A 20,051-nucleotide genomic window follows, 5' to 3' on the forward strand; every position below is an offset into this window, starting at 1 on the left:
GGCTGCGGTAGTAGTGGCGGTAGTGCCGCTTGTGAGCGGTAGTACCGCCCTGCCTCCGCGGTAGTACCGCTCTGGGTCCCAGCCCCAGCCCCTTCTCTTCTAGCGCGGCAGTACCGCTGAGGGGGAGCGGTAGTACCGCTTATGAGCGGTAGTACCGCCCTGCCTCTGCGGTAGTACCGCTCTCTGCGGGGCTGAGTGGGGGGTAACGGTTGGATTGTTCCCCCCACTATAAAAGGGTGTCTTCTTCCCTTCCTTTGACTTACCTCTTCCACCATTAAATCTCCTTTATTGCTCCAAGCTCCATTTTCGCCCGATCTCACTCCCTAGCCAACCAAACTTGTTGATTTGCTCGGAAGTGGTTGAGAAGGCCCCGATCTACACTTCCACCGAGAGATATTTGATTCCCCCCACTAATCCCTTGCGGATCTTGTTACTCTTGGGTGTTTGAGCATCCTAGACGGTTGAGGTCACCGCGAAGCCATAGTCCATTGTGGTGAAGCTTCGTGGTCTCGTTGGGAGCCTCCAATTGAGTTGTGGAGATTGCCCCAACCTCGTTTGTAAAGGTTCGGTCGCCGCCTCCAAGGGCACCAATAGTGGAATCACGGCATCTCGCATTGTGTGAGGGCGTGAGGAGATTACGGTGGCCCTAGTGGCTTCTTGGGGAGCATTGTGCCTCCACACCGCTCCAACGGAGACGTACTTCCTCTCAAAGGGAAGGAACTTCGGCAACACATCCTCGTCTCCACCGTCTCCACTTTTGGTTATCTCGTGCCTTTACTTGTGTAGCTTATTTGTTTCATATATCTTGCTTGCTTGTGTTCCTATTCATGTTGCATCATATAGGTTGTTCATCTAGTTGCATATCTAGACAACCTATTTTGATGCAAAGTTTAAATTGCTAAAGAAAAGCTAAAAATTGTTAGTTGCCTATTCACCCCCCCTCTAGTCAACCATATCGATCCTTTCAATTGGTATCAGAGCCTCGTCTCTTTATTAAGGACTTTACCGTCCAAAGAGTATGGTTGATACCGTAGACGGAGCGGAGGAACACTCCGGTGTGAATCCTATCTCGTCTACGGGCGATGGGGGAATTTCGGTCTCTCGTGAGGAGTTCAATGTAGCCTTGGAGACATTGAAAACCTCCATGACGACCGAAGTTGAAAGCATGTTTACTAAATTTCTTGAGGGGCTTAAACTCTCCACCGCACCGTTGAAAGTGGGGGATCCCGCCAACAAGGTGTCGGATGCTATCCCCGAAAAGGGGGAAGCTAGTAGTGAAAAGGCTCCTTCTTCTAGTGGCAAGAATGGCACCGGCATCTTTGCCCATGTGGAACCACCACTTGTTTATGGTGGACCGGTTCCTTCTACTCATTTGAATCATGCCGGTCCTCCTCCTAAGATTGTGAAAAATGAGGATTTTGATTCTTGGGTTTACCGCTTTAAACGTCATTTAAATCATGTGAACACTAACCTTTGGAGAATCATTGAAGAAGGTTTCTACCCACATGATACAAGCAACTTCACTCCTCGAGAAGCCGCGGACAATCAATTCAATGAGAATGCTCTCTTCATCATTCAAGATGCAATTCCACCCGAAGACCTACCTCATCTTCGTCCCTTCTCCTTGGCCAAAGATGCATGGCATTGTGTCGTGTCTCTCTACCGGGGAAGCGCAAGCATTCAACGCTCCAACTATGAAGTGGTACAAGATGAGGCCGATGAGTTTGCAATGAAGGAAGATGAAGAACCTCATGAGCTTTATCGGAGAGTCACCAAACTCGCGGTCTCACTACGAGATCACGGGAGCAAGGACACGGATGACAATTGGATCAAGCGCAAATTCCTCAAGGCAATGATGCCCTACCACAAGGCCATGTCCTCCATCATCTGCCAAAGACCGGACTTCCACACTTTGACCTCAAGCGAGGTGTTGGATGAGTTTGTGGCCATGAATATTTTGGACAAGACCGCCGACAATGCGGTGCTCCGTTCTCAACGGGCAAAGAAGCCTAACCTTGCTTTGAAGGCCAAGCTCACCGTGGAAGAAGAAGAAGAGGAAGAGGAGGAGAGCAACCCCGAAGATACAAAGTATGCATATCATGAACACATGGCACTTGCTTCAAGGCAATTTTGGAGCAAGAAAAACTCGAGGCCCAACTTTAGCAAAAACAACTCGAGTGGCACAAGGGGCAAGCAACGTGTAAGGACTTGCTACAATTGCGGTAACGTGAGTCATTTCGTTGTGGAATGCCCGTATGAGAAGAGGGAAGACAATGGTGGCAAACTCATCCGAAAGGACAAGGCCAAGTCGTTCCCCAACAAGAACAACTTCACCAAGAAGACTCCTCCCAAGGCCTTGGTTGTGCAAGAAGAGTACAATGAGGATGATGACGATGATGAAGATGATGAGTCGGTTGCCATGGCCTCCGTCACCATTGCAACAACGTCACGAGTGTCTCTCTTCGACTCACCCAACGAGAGCATCAACGCCAAGTGCCTCATGGCTAAAGCCACCAACAAGGTAACCTCCAACATCAAAACTACCATCATTAATCATCCTTCCCCATCGGATAGCATTAATGAAGTTGAGGGAGCTAATGTGGAGGCTAACGAGTTTGAGGCCTTTATGGGCAAACTCAAGGGAAAATCCAAGAAGCACTTTGTTGCTCTCTTGGAACAACTTGGTGAGGCCAATGACATGATCGAGGCTCACGAAGACACCATCTCGAAGATGGAAGGGCATAGTCGTGACTATGCCGATGAGATTTCGGATCTTTCCAATGCTCTTGAGGAAGAGCGTGGTCTTCGTTTGGCTCTTGAGGAGTCACACAATGTTGATCATGCTAAGTTAGAGAAAGATTATAATCATGCCCTCGTTGTCTCTCGTGTGCTAAATTCCGAGAAGGCCAAACTTGGGGTTGATCTTGCTAGACTCAGAGAGGAGTTTGAAATACTTGACAAGGCCCACAAGGCCTTGAAGGGTACTCACGCTAGTCTCAAGGAGTCTCATGATCAACTCCAAGTGAAGCTAACTATGGAAAAAGCAACTTTTCCTCATATGGTTTTGGTTGATAATGCAAATGCTACTAACCCGTGTTATGAGCATATGCATCTTGTTGAAGAAAATGCTAAGTTAAAGGCGCAACTTGAGAGAGGTCTTGCGACGTGCATACAAGGCAAGAAGAACCTCAACGATCTCTTAATCAACCAAAAGGGAGGTGTGGCGAAGGAAGGGGTTGGGTACGTCCCCGACTTCAAGAACAAGAAGAAGAATGACAATACCAAACGACCTCCTCCCCTCATGCAAACCTTTGTGAGGGCGGGAGAGAGTGTCCCCGAGGAGAAGAAGAAGAACAAAGTCAAGAAGGGCAATGTCCCCTCTCCCAACAAATCCGGCGATTTTAATCCTTCTTATGTGTTATGCCGAGCTAGTGATGGGCATGTTTATGCCAAATTTGTTGGTTCTCGTCATGAGCACATTGAATGGTCTATTTGGGTTCCTAAGACCCTTGTTACTAACATCAAAGGACCCATTACAAGAAGGGTACCTAAAACCAAGCATTGATCTCTTGTAGGTGTTTGCTTCCGGTACTGGATCATGGTTGCTCGATAGCGGGGCTACAAATCATATGACCGGAAGCAAGGACTTGGTGGTGGACGTGCACAAAGTTCCATCTATGCCCACCAATGTCGAGTGGGGTGACGCCTCATCCTCTAAGGTATTGGGACTTGGCAAGGTGGTAATCTCTCATGATCTCACGATCGAGAAGGTCATGCTTGTTGAGTCCCTTGCATACAATTTACTTTCCGTTCGTCAACTTGCAATCATGGGCTTTGCCACTTTCTTTGACATTGATACCGTGGCCCTCTTGTGGAGCAAGACTCTTAAAGTAGCTTTTGTTGGGCATATCAAGAACGGTCTATATGTGATTAACTTTTCGGAGCGACCCACTAAGACCGCGACATGCCTAATGGCTAAAGTTGATGTGGGATGGCTTTGGCATCACCGTTTAGCCCATGTCAATATGAGATCTTTGCAAAGTCTCCTAAAGGGGGACCATGTCCGTGGACTAACGAATGTTAGTTTTGCTAAAGATCGTGCTTGCAGTGCCTGTATCGAAGGAAAGCTACATGAGAAGGCTCACCCTCCCACGACTATCATTTATTCAAAGAGGCCTTTGGAGCTCCTTCACATGGATCTCTTTGGGCCTCCATCCTTCGATAGTCTTGGAGGTAGAAAGTATTGCTTGGTGATTGTGGATGACTACTCAAGGTACACGTGGGTGTATTTCTTCAAGAGGAAGAGCGAGACCCAACAAACCGTCATTGACTTTGCCAATGAAGCACAACGTCAACACAATGCAAAGATCTTGACAATAAGAAGTGACAACGGCACCGAGTTCAAGAACTACACCTTGGATGAATTTCTTAGTGATGAGGGAATCAAGCATCAATACTCCGCACCATACACCCCTCAACAAAACGGTGTTGCGGAAAGGAAGAACCGGACGTTGATGGATGCGGCAAGGACCATGATGGCGGAGTTCAAGTCTCCGTACAACTTTTGGGCCGAAGCCATCAACACCGCGTGTCATGCATCAAATCGGCTCTACCTCCGCAAGGGTTTGAACAAGACTCCTTATGAGATACTCACCGGTAACAAGCCCAACCTCAAGTACTTCCGGGTATTCGGGTGTAAGTGTTTCATTCTCAAGAAAGGTGTTCGGTTGTCTAAATTTGAGGCTAGAGCTTATGAGGGCATATTTGTTGGTTATGCTACAAACTCTCATGCTTACCGTGTCCTCAATAAATCCACGGGACTTATTGAGGAGACGTGTAACGTGGAGTTTGATGAGAATAACGGCTCCCAAGTGGAGCAAAGTGGCACTTGTGATGTAGGTGATGAAATTCCTCCTCAAGCCATAAGAAGAATGGGTGTTGGTTTCATCCTACCCATTGAGGAACCCCTTGTGGCCGAAGGAGAAGGACATTGCTCCACTCAAGTGGAGCCATCACCAACCCAAGGCCCACACGCTTCTGAAGAACAAAGTGAAGGCCCTCAACCTCATGAACGAGACCTAGGGCAAGATCATACTCAAGACGGTGTTGACACACCAAGTGATGCCCAAGGTCAAGTTCTCTCCCCCGAGCAAGTTCAAAACCAAGAACAAGTTCATGACGACGCTCAAGATGATCAAGTAACCGCTCCTCAACTCACCAACGAGGAGGAATTAGAGCGTCGTGCCGCCAAAGTTGCTTCCAAGCTCTCCATCAAGGATCATCTCATGACGAATGTGCTTGGAAGCTTAAGAAAGGGGGTAAGCACTCGGAGACAATTAGCAAATTATTGTGAGCATCACGCGTTTGTCTCTTGTGTGGAACCTCACAAGGTCTATGAGGCGCTCGAAGATCCGGATTGGCTCAATGCCATGCATGAAGAACTCAACAACTTCGAGCGCAACAAAGTGTGGAGATTGGTGCCAAGGCCAACGGGGAACCACAATGTCATTGGAACCAAGTGGATATTCAAGAACAAGCAAGATGCCCATGGGATTATCATTCGCAACAAGGCTCGTTTGGTAGCACAAGGCTACTCCCAAGTCGAGGGTATCGACTACGGTGAAACCTTTGCTCCCGTTGCTCGTCTTGAATCCATTCGCATGTTGATTGCATATGCTTCTCATCATAACTTTAAGTTACATCAAATGGATGTGAAGAGTGCTTTTCTTAATGGTCCCATTAATGAATTGGTGTACGTCAAGCAACCCCCCGGGTTCGAGGATCCCTACTTTCCCGATCATGTGTATCCAACTCGATAAGGCACTCTATGGCCTTAAACAAGCCCCACGTGCGTGGTATGACCACCTTACCGAGTTGTTACAAGACCGTGGTTTGAAGTTGGGATAATCGACCCCACTCTTTTTACTAAGAAGGTCAAAGGGGAGTTGTTTGTGTGCCAATTATATGTTGATGATATTATCTTTGGTTCTCCTAACAAAGCTTTCAATGAGGAATTTGCCGCTCTCATGACCTCAAAGTTCGAGATGTCCTCCATGGGGGAGTTGAAGTTCTTTCTAGGGTTCGAAGTGAAGCAAAGAAGAGAAGGAACCTTCATCAATCAATCCAAATACACTCAAGACATGCTCAAGAGATTCAAGCTAAGTGACGTCAAGCCGGCTTCCACCCCAATGCCCACCAAGTGCCAACTTGATCTAGATCCCAATGGTAAAGTGGTGGATCAAAAGGTATATCGTTCCATGATTGAATCCTTGCTTTACCTTTGTGCATCTAGACCGGACATCATGTTGAGTGTGGGAATTTGTGCACGGTTTCAAGCCGCACCTAAGGAAAGTCACTATGTGGCCGTCAAACGAATCTTTTGATATTTGGCTCATACCCCAAACTTTGGCTTATGGTACCCAAGAGGATCAAACTTCAAGCTTGTAGGGTACTCGGATTCCGATTGGGCGGGAGACAAAGTGGATAGGAAGTCCACTTCCGGAGGATGCCAATTCCTTGGTTGCTCGTTGGTAAGTTGGTCTTCCAAAAAGCAAAGTTGTGTGTCTCTCTCGTCCACCGAAGCGGAGTATGTTGCAGCCGGTAGTTGTTGTGCACAACTCTTATGGATGAGGCAAACTTTAAAGGATTACGGTGTCACTTGTGACAAAGTGCCTCTTTGGTGTGACAATGAAAGTGCCATCAAGATTTCTCTCAACCCGGTGCAACACTTCAAGACGAAGCATATTGAGATTCGGTATCACTTCATCCGGGATCACATTAGGCGAGGAGAGATCGAGCTCAACTATGTCAACACTCATGACAACCTTGCAGATATTTTCACGAAGCCCTTGGATGAAGCAAGATTTCGCGAGTTAAGGCATGAGCTAAATATCATTGATTCGAGCAATGTTGCTTGAACCCGTGCACACCCTACCACACTCAATTTGTTGTCTAGTTTAGGTGTAGGCATGGACATAGGGGGAGTGTTGTTCTCTCAATGAACTCTCCCTCCCCCCATTATGCATAAATTGATCAAGTCTTTCTCTTTAGCCATTGTTGATGGCACGTGTGCTTAAAAGACGAGTTTTGGTCATGGGCCCAAGGTTAAAATCTTCGCGGCGCCATACCTCTTGACTCAAACATAGGTGGCTTCGGCCACCGCGCTCTCTTGAAGAGGGGTTTCTTGGCCTCTTGCTGGTATGTTCTTTTGCTTTTCGTTGCGGGTTTTCTGTTTTTTTAGCTAAGCCATGTAGTCTAGTTGCCGCGGTGTGCTGGGCGGTACTGCCGCTGCTGGCGAGCGGTACTACCGCTGATAAGCGGTACTACTGCTGGTGATGGACGGTACTACCGTGGTAAGCAGTACTACGGCCACACCAGTGCGGTACTACCGCTTATGAGCGGTACTACCGCTCCCCAGCGCGGTACTACCGCTGCGGGGCGGGGCCAGGGGTTTTTATCGGGGCAGGGGGAGGTTTCTTCTCCCCCATACCCATTCGCTCGCCCCCTCGTGCCTCTCCCTCTCTCCAGCACCGTTCCGCCGCGGAAGGGCTCCGGTGGATCTCCTCCTCTGGGGCGTTCCTCTCCATTTCCTTCGGTGGAGTCAATCCCCACCTCGTCCTCTTGCCATGGATGCCGGTATTGCCCCCGTTCCTTCTCTCTTTTGGTCTTGCTTTTAGATCTTGTGCTTAGGGGCAATGGTGGTTGCATCTCTAGATTTTTGGCTAAATCTAGGCTTGAGTTGGTTGGAGAAGGCAACTAGATCATCTAGATTGATGTTTGGTAGGATTATTTTTGAATTTGGTAGGCCGGTAGTGCCGGATCTGTCCACGGTAGTAGGAAACCACTGTTTCACCGCCTCGTGCTATGAAACTGCTGTTTATCCGCCTCACGCCGTACTACCGCTCCCTTTGGAGCGGTACTACCGCTTGACCGAGAGCGGTACTACCGCTCGGGGCGGTACTACCGCAGGCAGGTCACGGTACTACCGCTGCAGGCCAATTTCCATCATTCTCCTGGCTTACCTTGATCTTTTTGTTGTGTTCATTGGCTTATGCTCGTTTCTTCTGGTTGTTTTGCGTCTTGTTGTGTTTGGCTCCAGGTGATGACATTTCCGAGCAGCAAGGTCACCGTATCAACCCCGGGCGTGCCACCTCCAAACGCTACCGGACCTCAGAGCCTGCCCGTGGTTTCTCGAGCACCCAACCGCCTCCAGCAAGTGCTTCTGCAAGTGTTCCTCCACCTCCTCAGCAATCGAAGCGAGCCGCCAACAAGCCAAAAGGGAAGGCTGTGACTGAGATGAACAGCAAGGAGTTTTGGGAGAAGCGTCGCCGCAACCCCTATACGGTGGACCAAGAACCCACTTTGGTCAACCGTCCGTTCTGGAACCGTTTTCAGTTTGCCATCTACTTTTATGTGATCAAGGCCAAGAAGAACCTCTATGTTGATGTTCGCTCCATTGACACTGATGCTATGGAGAAGGATACAGAGTACTTTGGAGAAGCCTTTCAGATGTGCACTCAGCTGAACATTCTCAGGATCATGCAGTTCAACAAGGATTTCGATGCGGATTTGTTGGCTCAATTCTATGCCACCGTCCATCTTGGAACAGATAGCGACAGGACTCTGACTTGGATGACCAATGGCAAGCGGCTTTCTGTCAAGTGGCGGGCGTTCATGGAGTTACTTGATGTGGTGGATAACGGGCTTGAGACTCCTGTCGGTTTCCGTCCTCACCGCCATGTTACTTCCACCCACAAGCAAGCCCTTTGGCCCTACTGCACTGTGAAGGTTCACCCTGTCACTGAGAAGAAGACCTACGAGCTATGTCCGTATCTGGACATTCTTCATCGCATATTCCGTGAGACTCTCTTCCCTCGCATTGGGAATCTGGATCAGGTTCACTCCTACCTCGTGGACATGCTCCTTTTCTGTCAGCATGAGAAGGAAGCAAACACTGGAGAGAGCCTGGATATCTCTCATGTCATGTGGTCTGAACTTGTATCTGCCGTGTCTGAGCGCAAGTGTCCTATCTATGGTCCCTTCATCATGAGGCTCATTGAGAGGGCCTGGGCACAGACTTATCCCAGAGTGCTGCTAGAAACTGGAGAGTTGGTGTCCCATGAGATCAAGCGTCTGAGGAAGAAGGACAACTGGTCAGCGCCTCACACAGGGGGTCCTTCTGCTACTGCTGCCACGGGAGGCCCGTCTGCTGCTGCTGCTGCCATGGGAACTGAGGGTGAGGCTGCTCCTGATGCCCACGATGAGGACTTTAGCCACTCCAGTGCAGAACCATCTTGGGCCCAGAAGCTCAAGCGCAAAATGAAGAAGCTCTTCTGCATGGAGTCCCATGGTCAGTACATGACTCATGTGGCGGAGAAGAATGCCAGGATGCGCCACAAGGAGATCATGCGTCAGTTGGGAGCCACAGTTGTCAGTGGGTCTGAGGGACAGATCACTGAAGAGGAGGACTGGATTCATCAGAACTGTCACTGGACCGACTCCGATGCCGAGCATTTTTCAACCCACGATGAAGATGCAGAGATGTGATGTTCATGACCTTCCTCGCCCATCACCTGGAGTCGTAGTGTCCCTCTCTGCCCTTTTTGGTGTCTCGATGCCAAAGGGGGAGAGAGTTTAGGGATTTGTGTTTGCGAGTGTGTCTTTGTGTCGTTCGTTTGCTTTCTCGTTGTTGGTTTTGTTTGGTTTTGTGCTTGTGAGACCTAAGTTCCAGACATATGGTGTAAGACATATGCTACCTTTGTTATCTTATCTATGTGTTATGCACCTCGGTATCTTATAGCTTGCATGCTTATCCTATCATATATGTTGTTCTCATATATCTTGCTTAGGTTGTTGGTCTCTAAAATATAGGGGGAGCCGTGATCCTAGTATGTGTGCCGTGCAGTCCAAAGCACTTATCTAGTGTGCACAACATCTAGGGGGAGCCTGTCTATTTTTTAGAGGAATGGGTTCTCTTGCATTCTATGTCATTACTCTTTTCTGTGCAAATCCCGTATTGTCATCAATCCACCAAAAAGGGGGAGATTGTAAGGGCATATTTATCCCTACGGTGTTTTGGTGATTGATGACAATGCATTTGCGGACTAATCGGGTGCTTTGAGTTCTTTCAGATATTCATCCTTCGGCACGGAACGATTATTTCCCCTCGGCGCTCTACTCAAGACGGTGTAGCTTCTTTCATGACTTTGTTGGTGGACTAAGTTTCGTAGTAGTCACCGTTCTATCAAGAGGGGATCTGCTTCGGTATGGTTTGGGTGGAATCAACACGTACACGTCCTTCTCACACCCACCGTTTCTTTCCACCTCACTGGAGCTTCTCTTTTCTTCCCTGTGTGTCTTTTCCTGGACCCAGCGGTAGTACCGCAGGCCACAGCGGTAGTACCGCTAAGGCTCACTAAGCGGCAGTACCACTCCTCGGAGCGGTAGTACCGCTTGATGGCCTCAGCTGCAGTACCACTGCGGCTCCGTGCTCCTACCGCCTCGACCCTAGTGCGCTCTTTCTCGTGTCTGGGCCTTACGGCACTAGCTACAGTACTGCGGTAGTACGTCAGTAAGCGGTAGTACCGCTCCTCGGAGCGGTAATACCGCTTGATGGCCTCAGCCGCAGTACCGCTGCGACTCCTTGCTCTTACCGCCTCGACTCGAGGGCGCATTTTCTCGTGTCGGGTTTTGCGGTACTAGCTGCGGTAGTAGTGGCGGTAGTGCCGCTTGTGAGCGGTAGTACCGCCCTGCCTCCGCGGTAGTACCGCTCTGGGTCCCAGCCCCAGCCCCTTCTCTTCTAGCGCGGCAGTACCGCTGAGGGGGAGCGGTAGTACCGCTTATGAGCGGTAGTACCGCCCTGCCTCCGCGGTAGTACCGCTCTCTGCGGGGTTGAGTGGGGGGTAACGGTTGGATTGTTCCCCCCACTATAAAAGGGTGTCTTCTTCCCTTCCTTTGACTTACCTCTTCCACCATTAAATCTCCTTTATTGCTCCAAGCTCCATTTTCGCCCGATCTCACTCCCTAGCCAACCAAACTTGTTGATTTGCTCGGAAGTGGTTGAGAAGGCCCCGATCTATACTTCCACCGAGAGATATTTGATTCCCCCCACTAATCCCTTGCGGATCTTGTTACTCTTGGGTGTTTGAGCATCCTAGACGGTTGAGGTCACCGCGAAGCCATAGTCCATTGTGGTGAAGCTTCGTGGTCTCGTTGGGAGCCTCCAATTGAGTTGTGGAGATTGCCCCAACCTCGTTTGTAAAGATTCAGCCGCCGCCTCCAAGGGCACCAATAGTGGAATCAATGCATCTCGCATTGTGTGAGGGCGTGAGGAGATTACGATGGCCCTAGTGGCTTCTTGGGGAGCATTGTGCCTCCACACCGCTCCAACGGAGACGTACTTCCTCTCAAAGGGAAGGAACTTCGGCAACACATCCTCGTCTCCACCGTCTCCACTTTTGGTTATCTCGTGCCTTTACTTGTGTAGCTTATTTGTTTCATATATCTTGCTTGCTTGTGTTCCTATTCGTGTTGCATCATATAGGTTGTTCATCTAGTTGCATATCTAGACAACCTATTTTGATGCAAAGTTTAAATTGCTAAAGAAAAGCTAAAAATTGTTAGTTGCCTATTCACCCCCCCCCCTCCTCTAGTCAACCATATCGATCCTTTCAGTATGCATCTCATCTGGTTGTGTAAAACTCGATGAGGTTTTAGTTCAGTTCATCATAGTTACGTCAATGGCTTTGTTAGTCAACATTTCAAAGTATCATCCGAAGACTTCAGTTTTTATCTATGATCCACAAAAGTGAAAATATAAACATATAATAAATGAAAAACTCATATACAATATATATTCATTGGTCAGCTGCTAGATGCGAGCATGTGACCTTTTTAACCAGAGTGATTTGCATCACACTTTTTAGTAGAGTAGTTCACATCTAAGTTTCAATAAAGTGTAGGCTTACCTGTAAATCATTTGTTGGTAATTATTATCAAGAAATGACTTGTTAGTGTATGTAATATTATTTGCTATAAAAAAGTATGTCATATTTCTCTCATAGCAAACAATCGCCTTTACCTAAAAAAGCAAACAACAGCTCCATTTTTTTCTTGATTAAAAAAGCTATTCACTCTCTCACCCCATGACACATTGCTCACACTCACATCTCATTCCCCCGGCCTACTCTCCCCGCCACGGCCTAGCCGCCGCATCTCTCCCCACCATGGCTTCTCACCACCTACGCATTGCCATGGAATAGTGGAATAACAAAGTGACGAAATAATTTAGAATGTGCTTTGAATATGTGACTTTTTTTTTCATTCACCTAGCATCAACTAATTTTCTCTCCCATTCATAATTCATTTTCAACTTGGTAATCATCGTGTCTACTTAGCCGCCCTTTCATTGTAGGAATACAAAAGTGACATCTGTCTCTTTACCCCCTCCATCCCCTCCACCTTCATTCTTGCCACCATGACCAAGGACAGGAACGTTTGACTCTCGGATGTAATTACACCCGAATTTTAAAAAAATAGTTGTTTGTAAGAAAATAAAAAAATCTGAATTTTTTTTGCGAACAAAGTAGATTTGTTGTTGCACTCGTCTAAAATCTTTCGCGAAGAAATGACTTCCATGTTGTTGTGGACGAAAAAACAAATTTGTCACTATACATGAGGTACTGTTCATACTATTGTCAGAATATTTGTCATTTTTGCCGAAGGGTATTTCATTGCAGAATATTTTTGTACAACAGAAACGACAACTCAAGTTTGTTGGGTTTTTTAAATGATTGACTTTTTTGAATTGTTTAAAAATAAAATCAGGTATCAGGTATAATTACCACCATGTTCCAAAGGGCATTTTCCCATGCCCAATCACTATTTTCAAAATCTTACACTGCCACAAATTATAAACTTTTAACGATTTCTTTTGATCTCTTTTTTGGTGTTTAGTCAGTTGAGCATTCCCTCTTTTCATATTTTATTATTTAATTTAGTAGTCGTTCTCATCAGCAACCCTTGCTCTAGTGTTATTGTCAGTTCAAAGTCCGTCGTATCACCTTTCAAAAGTCTGTCATCTCACCATACCATCGCGGACCCCTTTTTTCAACCGTTATTAGACTGCGACAAACATAACATTTCTCTAACAAGAGAAGAGTATTGAAAAATTAATAATGCCTCCATTCGAAACTACGAGGTGTAATTTGCCATATAATTAATCAAATAATGTGCACAAGTAGTTTATATTACATAATATAGACATAGCTACTTCCTCCGTTCCTAAATATAAGTCTTTTAGAGATTTTAGTAAGGACTACGTAAGGATGTATATAGACATATTTTAAAGTGTACATTCACTCATTTTGCTCCGTGTAGTCCGCATTGAAATCTCTAAAAAGACTTATATTTAGGAACAGAGGGAGTAGATTTCTATTCAAGCTCGCTTTCATATGATTATGTTTTGTAACCACCAACTAATTTTTTTAAGAAAAATTATAGGCAAAGTATAAATTTAGAAAAGCTAAGTACAACTTGTATTTTGAAAATGGGGGAAGTACAGTATATCCACGACTTAGTACCCCCTTTCATGGTACATGTGTTGTACACTTCATAAGCACCAACAGATGTATGTCACACCTTCATCATAATTTAGGAAATTTTGATCATAAATTACAGGCATGATCCATAGTTATTAACTTACATATAAAATGAGTAAATTTTACCAAAAAGTTTGAAGTCACAAAATATTATTAACAGTTAAATCATATCGAAATAAATGCCTGCTCTATCACAAAAAATTCAAAATTCAAAATAATAAGATACTTTAACATTATTATCTATCTTGCTACTGCTGCTCATCTCACTCGAAAAGAGTATTCACAAATGATAATACTTCTGCTCATATCTCTTCTAAGCAACCTGATCAACATTGTAATCAATGAGACATCCTTGGTGCTCAAAAGGTGAAGTTCTCCTAATACTTCACTCCTTGTTTGCTTTAATGATTGGCACATAATCAAATCAAGGACTGCTAATCTCTTGGGCATATATCAGATCAAACAAGAGGACATTCTACACAATTGTTTCCCTCTTACTAAAACTGAAGGTAATGGCCTTCGAGTGCTTTTTCGCACACTTTATCTGCTACCAACATGTGCCTACAGTGGAAACATATTTTGGCCCCTTGTCTAGCTTACAGCACCCGTTCCTTACCACCCACTTCGGCTTCTTCGGCTGCGGGGCCACTGGAAATATCTCAAGGAACGCCTGCACCCTGGCTCCTTCAGTTCAATGGTGGTACTGTTTTTCATGAAAATACTTGTATTAAGATTGAGTTAATGCTGATCTTTGTTTGGCTTTGTGCTATTTTTTTGTCGAACCTTCATCCATAGCACAAGAAAGGTTGTAATTCTTAGCTGATGCACTTCTCTAACTGAAAAGCTATGTATAAAAATGACTGGTCCTAAGGTACTCCTGTTATCATTCATCCCGTCAAAACACGACTAAATTGCTCCAGCTAGTTTTATGATAATTACACATGAATAAGAAGGTGTAAATGTAATAAAACGGTATGAGCACAGATGGTATATATACCTCGTTGTGGTCATCGTCCTTCTTGAGGCGAGTGGATCCCATCCTTAGATTATGTCCATCTTCGATTAGTAGAGAAGCAATATCAATATCTCAATAAGCGTTTTGAATCTTTCAGACTTGATATTCAGTTAAGAGTGGCGTACATGGCTGAGACGACAACATGGGCGGCGTTCATCTCACCGTTTACTACCTTACTCGAGCAGTAGAGAAGCACTATCAATAGTCTTGATAAGCTTTTTCTGGATATTTCATACATAATAGTTCACAAAGAAGGGCATGGCCAAGGTGACATCACAGACTTGATATTCAGTTAAGAGTGGCGTACATGGCTGAGACGACAACATGGGCGGCGTTCATCTCACCGTTTACTACCTTACTCGAGCAGTAGAGAAGCACTATCAATAGTCTTGATAAGCTTTTTCTGGATATTTCATACATAATAGTTCACAAAGAAGGGCATGGCCAAGGTGACATCACAGACTTGATATTCAGTTAAGAGTGGCGTACATGGCTGAGACGACAACATGGGCGGCGTTCATCTCACCGTTTACTACCTTACTCGAGCAGTAGAGAAGCACTATCAATAGTCTTGATAAGCTTTTTCTGGATATTTCATACATAATAGTTCACAAAGAAGGGCATGGCCAAGGTGACATCACAGTTGGGTACATGTCCCTGGCTATTACCACACTCCAGCTTTGTTTTGTTTCTCTGACCATCAATGCCACATAAAGATAACCACAAGTGTCACATCTTCACTGTGACCACGCGGCAGTCCAGGAGCCTAACCAAAATATCCTCAAGCATGAGTACAAGCCATGACCGCTGCACTTTCTTATACCTCATATTAATAAAACAAGAAAATTGTAGTTTGGTGCAGCTAGGATAGATAACATTGGTACTTTAGTACTTTCCACTTAGGGTTTTTATCATTTTTGCCACTAGTTGTGTCCCACTACTCAGTTTTGCCATTAGAAGTTACAACTACTAAAAAATGCCATCGATCCGTGAGATGTTTGCTCAAAAATGCCATCGTTCCGTTAGATGTTTCCTCAAAAATGCCATTAGACATCGTTATTTTCACATCAAACTCATTGACCATGTTATATGACAAAAATAAGCCTAGACCCACATGTCAGTTCTCTCTATCTCACAATGATAAGTGTGGCCCCACTTGTCAGGAGTAACCAAGCGAATAATTTTATAGAAAAATAAGAACATCGTTGGGATCAAGTGGGCCCCACACTTTATTGTAGTAAGATAGAAGGAGAGCTGGCATGCTGGTTCATAGGTATTTATGTCATTATAACATGGCAAAAGAGATTTGAGATCACAATAATGGTGTCCAGTGGCATTTTTGAACATATGTCTAACACAACGATGGCATTTTTGAGCGGTTGAAATTCCTAGTGGCAAAACTGAGTAGTGGGAGACAACCGATGGCATAAATGATAAAAACCCTTCCACTTAACATGAAAACTGCACAAATATATAGAACAGAAGAACCTTTGGCAGGAACAAAATAGGATAGCGAAAAATCAGTTGATAGGCAAATATATATAGTTAAAACATAAACAAAGGTTTGCACCCACTAAAGGGAACAGAGTAGGACGGATGCGGTAGCACCATTTGATATGCATTGACAATAGTTCATTTCAGAGTGCTAGGATTTGAACGCCATGTATAAAACATCTTCACAAAATAAATTTGGACCGATAATAATAGCTTTCAGTCTGGAAACAAAAGGATTATAACCTTCAAACTGTAGCTTATACGGTACACATCTTGCTAGCAGGAGCAGGACTAAATTTCTAGCTAATATAAAACTATGCTGTAAAACTAATGATGGAATAAAAACAGGTGTCAGGGTGGTACCTTTATGCATCTTGCTCGCAAGTTCAGGATCATACTATAACTCTTCGCAGAGATTTTGGAGGCTTTGTTAGGAGCAACAACTAAATCAGTACTAAAGAATTTTGCAAGCCTATTTCTGTATGCTTGAGATTCGATATCTGAGATGATTGCTTGTGCTTCATGCTTCCCTGATCCAAATATATTTCTCAGATCATTCAAAGGAATAAGCTGCAATTTTTAATCACAAAAATATTTATGTTAAGATACTAACGTATAAGAACACTTCGATGGATAGTAATATAAATTTTGGAAGACAATGCATCATGTATTTAGAGTCTCACAATCAACCCATCTTATGAACTCTTAAAATAATAGGGCAACTCACAGCTCATGTACCGTTGAAAAACATATGGCAATTTGTGGTGATAGACATCTGCACTATGGTAGCAACAATCAAAAGAATCGACCAGCCCTAAGAAAACATTTTATGCAAACATTGTAGGTGCTCGTAAGAAAATGTCACTAATCTTCACATACTCATCCAATTTAAACATGAACTGCAGCACCATCTGAATTTTATTATCTTTGTAAACAGGCAGTCTTCATGTCTTGAACCTGTCCTTGAATGGATAAATTGAGTATACAGGCGTTTGCTTTTTATCATTATATATCATAATCAACAATCATCTGAACGGTAAGGGTCAATATAGATATGATGGATGACACAGTGATATGACAGAGGTATTTTTTAGCTGTATCTCCTTCGTACCCTCCCCCCTCTCAATTCGCTCTCTCAAAAGCAGGATGCGCAACAGAACAATTCACTCTCTCAATCTCTCCCTATCCCTGTCTCTCCCATTCTCTTCTCATTCTCAGTCTCAAAATTACTCTCAATCCAACTGAACCAGCAGCCTGCTCAGTAGCCGCAACCCTCATCTGTCCCTCCGCTCTCATTTCTACCAACAACAAAACCATCCGCAATCAGTAGCCACTCTGTAACACTAACAACAAAGTTAGCTCAGCGACAACAGCTAGCACGAGTGGATCACACCCCATCGTCTCTGCCACCGTGGGGCTTGCCACCTCTCCTCGTCTTCGCTTGTCTCGTCTCCCTCACCTGTCCCGCAAAAAACTGTGCGGCAGCTCCGCTACAAGGCTTGGCACACATCCCACACCCACCAAATGGGGCGGCCATTCGCGACCTCCACTTCCTCGTGCTCCAAAAATAACATTGGGCTCCAACTGAGCTTGAAATATTTAAAAATATGCTTGATTGGCTCAAACTAGCTCTCAAAACTATTAACATCAACATGGATTGTTGACATAGAATACAACATGTGATACCAATGTTAAAAGGGATATGCACGTACATAAGGCAGAAGGTTTACCTACCATGAACTTGAGTTATATCATGCTATTGTTCACTCGTATATGAGTGCATGTTTATTGAACTGATTAGTGTTCTACTTCATAGCATAGATGTTACTTCTACTGCTTCCACGAAATGGCACGAGATGATTGTGCCATTTCTCATTACTGGAATATATGCTGACTAACTGTTAGTGAGTAAGATATATGTAACACGTAGCAAACCCCCTAAAATGTACATTCCTTCTTCTTTATATCATCACACTACAAAAATATCAGTGCAAAATAAATAAATAGAAATCTATGTAACAAATTGGATGGCATCCGCAACTATTCTTGTAACTTAGCAAGAAAGTATGTGACATATCATGTTATATATTTGCTTCAAGCCCACAGAACATGTTGTATATTGCCCAAGTCTTCCGGTAGGAATATTGCCTATCTAAAAAGTGCCGAAAACAATCTTTGTTTTGTCAAAATAACTACTAATGACATGAATCAAGAGGTCATCAAAACCATGAATGAACATCTCCGAAAATAAAATTTCATCAGATAGTATATCAGAAAATATTGCTTCCAAGTATAGAATGTGTTCTAGGTAGCATATGAATCTTCATGTTCATTAGGAGGTCACAAATCAGCGGGGAAAAAAATTGTTGGATGAGAAAGGATAATGCACTTTTTTTAAACGCTCAAAAGATATCTCACCATGTGTCGGATGCTTCAGTGCAGTGCGGAGCTTGCACACGAGGAGAACATTATCGGCAGTCGTCCTCGATCTTGCTCGGCCATATAGGACAGGTCTGAGTAGAGCAATGACAAGATATTAGACATGTACGTCACCATGGCAACACAAATCAAGAGAAGAACATGAGGCCATGGTCGGCTCGCACCTGATCTAGATGCATCCGTCCAATGCTCAATCTTCAACCGCCACGACCACAGAAATCAAGATCAGGTGCGAGCACCTGATCTGGAAGTGTCCGTCCTCATCCCGGCTTCCACATGGCCCCTGCGACGCTACCGCCGCTTGACCGCAGCCCGTGTGCCCAAGCGCTTCATGAGTCGCTGCTAGTCATGGCCGAGCGCGTTGGCCAAGGCCGAGACACACCGTGCTTGGGCTGCATCGCACGGCCTCGACGAAGGCGAGCGAGGCGTGGCGTCGTGCCGTGGGTGCGTGGTGCCGGAATCAGCGTCGGCATTGGGCGGGGCGGGCGAGGCGAGGCCCTGTGGCCGCGACGACGGGGGTGAGTGGGGGCGCGGCGGCACATACATGGAGGGCCGGGCCGAAGCAGAGGAGCTGCCGTAGGGAGGGCAGCAGGCAGGGAAGGAAAGAGGCGAGGATAGGGGTGCGGTGGGGGAGGACATGCTTAGGTTTCATTGGGTCTGTTTGGTTTTCTCTCCACCGGTTTATGTGTTACGTATGTGTGTGGGGACGTGGTGAGGAGGTGTGGAGGGGTGGTGTTGGTAGTGGGAGGTAAGACGGGGAAAAACCAGACGAAAAAAAGCTTGATGAAAAAAGACCGTGAACGGAGACTACCAACTCCTTCATTGAAAATAGAGATTTTCGTAAAATTGATTTTTTTTAATTAATGTGATTGAGCAATTTTTCTTAAAATTAATTACTTGTTTTCTAATTAATTTGATTGAGCGATTTAACGTAAGGTTAATCAATTTGGATTTGATCTTTAGAGACTGATCGTGATTGATTCTACATTATTAAATAACTTGTGCCAGCATGGATAGTTCTGACCCGTTTAAATTTTTTTTATTGTGTGAGAGGGTGACGCGAAAATAAACCGATAAAGTGAGGAAGAAGAAAAAAAACCTAAAAAACCAACGAAAGTGGGAGGTGGATAAAAAACCCCGAAACGAAGACTACCAACAGGTGCTTGGAGTAGAACACTTAGGCTTTGTACAATGGGAGGTGCATAGAGAAATGCTTAAAAAAATAAATTGGGTTTTTCTGAAGCACCGGTGCCTATTTCTACATGAGAGACACTTAGTTAACCGTCTATCCTGTACAAATAAGCACTGGTGCTTAAAGAAAGCCTGATTTATTTCTCTAAGCACCTCCACTAAGCATCTCTCATTGTACAAGGCCTTAGAGAACCAATTGCCAAAGACACAACAGGTGCTTAGACTAGAACACTTAGGCTTTGTACAATGGAAGGTGCTTAGAGAGATGCTTAGAAAAATAAACCGGATTTTTCTAAAACACCGGTGCCTATTTT

General features: G+C 45.1%; 1 long non-coding RNA gene across 1 annotated transcript; it reads right to left on the bottom strand.

Moving 5' to 3' along the window:
• Positions 1-13,822: 13,822 nt before the first annotated feature.
• LOC125512393 lies at positions 13,823-19,232 on the bottom strand. Its single transcript, XR_007285344.1, has 6 exons — positions 18,711-19,232; positions 18,526-18,620; positions 16,471-16,677; positions 14,739-15,379; positions 14,596-14,654; positions 13,823-14,301 (listed from the first exon to the last, which is right to left on the bottom strand). It is a non-coding gene; the product is annotated as an uncharacterized LOC125512393 (long non-coding RNA).
• Positions 19,233-20,051: the final 819 nt, after the last annotated feature.

This window comes from Triticum urartu, chromosome 6, assembly GCF_003073215.2.
Source record: "Triticum urartu cultivar G1812 chromosome 6, Tu2.1, whole genome shotgun sequence".
Taxonomy (NCBI): domain Eukaryota; kingdom Viridiplantae; phylum Streptophyta; class Magnoliopsida; order Poales; family Poaceae; genus Triticum; species Triticum urartu.